Genomic DNA, 6,000 nt, shown 5'->3' on the forward strand with positions numbered 1-6,000 from the left:
TGGCTCGGCAACTGGTGCCTTCTGGGTCGGGGGGGGCACCCAGGGTCCCCCCCCAGCTGATCACCGAGACAGGGAAGTGTGGGCCTCCAGCACACTCCCCGGTGGACCTGGAAGTGGACTGGAAGTACTTCTGTTCCACTTCTGGGTTCACCACTGAGCACGTGGGGGGAAACCCCACACTCTTGTGGGATGCTCCATGCACCCCAGCATCACAGCGTTCACAAGCTATGCCTGGTACCTTGAGGTATGTAGGAAAAGAATTTAATGCTGTGTCTGTGGCTGAATTGCTGATTCTCCAAATCAGCATCGAATCTTTAGATTCAGATTCAGCTGAATCAAATCAGGGACAGTGATCTGAATCAACGAGTCAAATCACTGATTCAAGCCAAATCTGAATCGAATAGGGCCCACTTCACACACCCCTACAAGACAGTCCATCACAATCACCATCTCATTAAGAAAAGCTGCACAAGGCCTAAATAAATACACACTCCAGGTTTCTTTTCTTTCAAGGTACCTGCACTCTGGATGCCTTTGTAACTAGTGCTATGGCAACTGGGTGGACAGTGGAACCTAATAAGAGCTATGCAATGGAACAGAACAAGATGGGGAATTTAATAATGCACAATGACTACTTATGTGCATAAATTTGGGGCCTGATTCTTCAGTCACTTATATCAGAATAAATCAAGCAGGTTTGGGATTGTGCTGTACTGAGCCTTTTGATAGTTGGTGTTTCTTTTAAAGCTGCAGCAAGCATGTGATTAGGTAAGAATCTCAACTTTCATTTCTTTACAAAGTCAGTTTATGCCCTTCATCTTCCAGAGAAATGCTTGAAGGTATGACTAAAGTACAAACTAGAGCCTCAGAACTAAGCAGGTAAGTGCAGATAGGCAAATATTTCTTATTTATTTAAAACAAAAACCCTCATGATCCATAACATACTTTGAATTATGGAATCATAGAAAATTTGGGTTGTAAGACCTCAGGAGGTCATCTAATCCAGCCCCCAGCTCAAAGCAGAACCAGCCAAAGGTTTGTCTAGCCAGGTCTTAAAAACCTCGAAGGATGGAGATTCCACCACCTCTCTGGGTAGCCCGTTCCAGTGTTTTACTACCCTCCTAGTGAGAACTTTTTTCCTAATATCCAACCTAAACTGACCTTGCTGCAACTTGAGACTGTAGCTCCTTGTTCTGTTACCTGCCACCACTGAGAATAGTCTAGCTCAGGGGTGGTCAAAATGCGGCCCGCGGGCCAGATACGGCCCACCAAGCTATTCTATCTGGCCTGTGGGGCCCCTAAACAATTTGAAAATTAATATTAATCTGCCCTGGGCTGCCTGTCATGCAGCCCTCAATGGCTTGCCAAAACTCAATAAATGGCCCTGCACCCAAAATAATTGCTCACCCCTGGTCTAGCTCCATCCTCTTTCAAACCCCACTTCAGGTAGTCAAAAGCTGCTATCAAATCCCCTAAGTATCCTCTTATCTAAACTAAATAAGCCCACTTCCCTCAGCTTCTCCTCGTAAGTCATGTCCCCCAGATCCCTCACCATTTTTTGTTGCCCTCCACTGGAATGTCTCCAATTTGTCCATTTCCTTTATGTAGTCAGGGGCCCAAAGGCACACAACAAAGCTTTGATTGCCCCATAGTTGCAACAAAGGCACGCTGTTGGCTCACATTTAGCTTATTGTCCACTATAACTCCCAGATCCTTTTCTGCAGAGCTGCTCCCCAGCCAGTCAGCCCCCAACCTGTACTAGTGCATGGGATTGTTCTGTCCTAGGTGCAGGACTTTGCACTTGTCCTTGTTGAACCTCATGAGATTTGGCCAAGTCCTCCAATTTGTCTAAGTCACTGTCAATCCTAGCGCTACCCTCCAACATATCTACTGCTCCCCACAGCTTGGTGTCATCTGAAAACTTGCTGAAAGTGGACTCTATGCCACCTTCCAAGTCATTGATGAAGACATAGAACAAAACCAGCTCCAAGACTGACCTCTGAGGCACTCCACTTGATACCAGCTGCCAACTAGACATCAAGCCATTGATTACTACTCTCTGAGCCCAATGCTCCAGCCAGTTTTCTATCCACCTTACCAGTCCATTCATCCAACCCATACTTCCTTAGCTTGGTTGCAAGAATGTTGTGGGAGACTGAATCAAATGCCTTGCTAAAATTAAGGTATATCACATCCACTAGTCTTCCAACATCCACAGAGCCAGTCACCTCCTCACAGAAGGCAATCAGGTTGGTCAGGCATAACTTGCCCTTGGTGAATCCATGCTGACTGTTCTTGATCTTCTTCTTCTCCTCCAAGTGCTTAGGAATGGATTCCTTGGGGATCTTCTTCATGATTTTTCCAAGAACTGAAGTGAGGCTGACTAGTCTGTAGATCCCTGGATCCCCATTTTTCCCTTTCTCTAATATGGGTACTATGTTTGCCCTTTTCCAATCATCCAGAACCTCTCCTGAGCACCATGACCAGTGGCTCTGCAATATTATCAGCCAACTCCCTCAGCACCCTTGGGTGCATCCCACCCAGCCTCATGGACTTGTATATATCCAGCTTTTCTATATAGTCCCTAACCTGTTCTTTTGTCACTGTTGGCTGCTCACCTCCTCCCCCAGCTGTGCTGTCTATTGCAGTAGTCTGGGAGTTGGGAGCTGACCTTGCCTGGGAAGATTGAGGCAAAAAACCATTGAGCACTTCAGCCTTTTCTGCATCCTCTGTCACAAGGTTACCTCCCTGTTCAGTAAGGGACCCACACTTTCCCCCATCTTCCTCTTGTTACTGACATAATTGTAGAAACCCTTCTTGTTACCCTTCACGTCTCTTGATAGCTGCAACTCCAACTGCACTTCGGCCTTCCTGACTTCATCCCTGCATGCCCAAGCAATGCTCTTATATTCCTCCCCGTTTATTTGTTCAAATTTCCATTTCATATAAGCTTCCTTTTTGTGACTTAGTTTACTGAAAAGTTCCCTGTAAAGCAAAGCTGGTTTTCAACCATATGTGCTAGTCTTTCTGCTCATTGGGATGGTTTGTTACTGCACTCTCATTAAGGCTTCTTTAAAGTACAGCCAGCTCTCCTGGATGCCACTCCCCCTCAGACTGGCTTCCCAGAGGATCCTGCCCATGAGTTCCCTAAACAAGTTGAAGTCTGCTTTTCTGGTGCCCGGGATCCTTACTCTGCTGCTCTCCATGCTTCCTTTCCTCAGGAGCCTGAACTCAATCATCTTGTGGTCGCTGCTGCCCAAGTTGTGATTCACCACTACATTCCTCACCAATTCTTCCCTGTTTGTGAGCAGCAGGTCAAGAAAAGAATGGCCTCTAGTTGGCTGCTCCAGCATTTGTACCAACAAGCTGTCCCAGCAGTCTCCAAAAACTTCTTAGATTACCTGCACACTCCTGTATTGCTGTCCCAGCAGATGTCAGGGTGATTGAAGTCCCCCATGAGAACCAGGGCTTGTGATTAGGGAAACTTCTACTAGCTGTTTCAAGAAAGCCTCATTCACTACTTCCTCCTAGTCTGGTGGTCTATAGCAGACACCCAACACATCACCCTTGTTGCTCTCCCTTCTAACCTTAACCCAGAGACTTTCAACAGTTTCATACTGCAGCTCCGAGCAATCATACAGCTCTTTTTCATAAAGTGCAACTCCTCCTCCTCTTCTCCCCTGCCTGTCCTTCCTGAACAGTTAGTACCCATGACAGTGCTCCAGTCATGTGAGCTCCCACCAAGTCTCCGTTATTCCAATCATATCACAGTTCCGTGACTGGACAAGGACTTCCAATTCTTCCTGCTTGTTTCCTAGGCACCTGAGGTAACTAGTCAATTGCCCTGATTTCTCAGGAAGTATTAGAACACCTCCCTGTTGCCCCCTCCTGCTTGCTTTTCCTCCAGGTCTCCTGTTTCCTCACTTATCTCAGGGCTTTGGTCTCCATCCCTTAGCCAACTTAGTTTAAAGCCCTTCTCACTACGTTAGCAAGCCTATCTATAAAGATACTCTTCCCTCTCTTTGTTAGGTGGATCCCACCTCTTCCCAGGAATCCTTCTCCATGGAACAACATCTCATAGTCAAAGAAGTTTAATCCTTGCTGGCAACACCACCTGCACGGCCAAGTATTGATCTGCAGGATGCACCTGTTCCCACCCAGGCCCTTTCCTTTGACTGGAAAGATCAAACAGAACATGGCCTGAGCCCCAGACACCTTCAACTTTACACCCACAGCCCTATAGTCACTTTTGATCTGCTTAGGGTCTCCCCTGACAGTATAATGGGTGCCCACATGGATAAGCAGCATGGGGTAGTAGTCAGAAGGCCAGATGAAATTTGGTAATCCCTCTGTGACATTTCAGATCTGGGCTCTGGGCAAGCAGCAGACTTCCCAGGACAACAGGTCGGTTGGCAGATGGCTTCCTCTGTCCCCTGCAGAAGGGAATCTCCAACCACCACCCATCACTTCTTCTTGGTGGTGGATCCTTCCCATCTTGGTGAAGCCTGGTTTGTCTTCCTCCACCAATGGAATGTACCCCTTCCTCTCTGGTGCCAAGGCTGCATATCTGTTCTCCAGATTAATTTCTGCAGATGGAAGGGAAGATTTCTGCTTGCTGCCAGACATCACAAGCTTCCAGCTTCCACCCCCCTGGGAGACCATGTCCTCTCTCTTTTCTAGGCCTGCATCAGCTAGTTCTTCCTTCATAGTCCTGGAGGTCTCCTACAGCACTGAATCAATGAACTCCACATGGTGGAGGATGCTTCAGAGCCTCACCAGCCTCCTCCTTTAGCTCCCTTGCCCGTTCCCTGAAAGACACCACCAGGAGGCATCGCTCACACTGCAGGCACCCCCCAACCTGGCCGTTACTGAAAGGAATTTGCAAGCCAAAGTCCCAACATCACCAAACCTGGACCTGGGTGGAAGCCTCAATGGTGAGCAGTTCTGCCTGATGCTTCCTAATTTTCAGGACCTCATTCAGGCTTTTGAACATTTAGGGTTAGTACTACTATATGAAGTTTAAAACTGGAATTTGCCTTCTCCTTAACCCCCCTTCACTATTAGTTTTGGTGGTTGAGAGAGATTAGACAAAGAATGTCCTTTTGACCCACCTAGGCTAGAAAAATGAGGCGAATGTGACAAATGCCTCAGCTAATATGTTAAATGAACATGCCTTAGAAACCTTCTTAGTATCTAGTGTTGACAAAGCCGACAGTGTTTTAAAGTGTGTTGGTTGGTCACAGTTGACCCTTCTCCATCTTTTTTGTTGGTTTAGTTTAGAGTTTACAGAAGCTAGGTGAACACTACTCCTTGTTAGTCAAAGAGTGGAGCCAAGTGTTCCTTCCCTGTGAGGGATCAGCCTGCTGGTGCCACAGTAGTTACAGAACTGAAAGAACAGGGCGTAAAGAGGTTTGTACCCATTTCTCCTATAGAGGTGGTAGTGCAGAACTCTACCTACAACCCTCTGCTGTAATACTTTTTAATGCCCTCTTTCTGTACTATGTTATAGAACATAGAGAGCAGCAATGCATACATTGACTTAGTTTGTTTCAGTCCATATTAAGATTCATGACTTCCTATAAATGCTCATGACTCAAAAATACAATCAATAATTAGTAGAGGTGCACCAATACATCGGTCCAATATCAGCACTGATATAAAGAAAATTGACTGTATCGGAAATTGGCCTGATGTGGCTGATAATGTTTCTGATAAGTGCCCCATGCATGCATGCAGCTGCAACACAGCACATAAGCAGTGAGGAGCACAGCCTGGCAGCATGGAGGGCTACATGCAGCTGGTAGGTCAGTTGTGATGGAAGCGGGGGAGGGAAGCGGTGTGCGGGATAGATCAAAGTCCCCATGGTGAGGGAGGGAGTGGGGCTGGGGCAGGTGCTGCCCAGCCAGGACAGGGCAGGATGCAGCTGTAGCTCATTTGGGGGGTGAAGGGGGGGCCAGTTGCCACTCCTGTGCGCACCCCAGGAGGGCATGGGGGTGTGTG

The sequence above is a fragment of the Crocodylus siamensis genome, chromosome 10 (genome assembly GCF_052110815.1).
Source record: "Crocodylus siamensis isolate JL-2025a chromosome 10, ASM5211081v1, whole genome shotgun sequence".
Lineage (NCBI taxonomy): Eukaryota > Metazoa > Chordata > Crocodylia > Crocodylidae > Crocodylus > Crocodylus siamensis.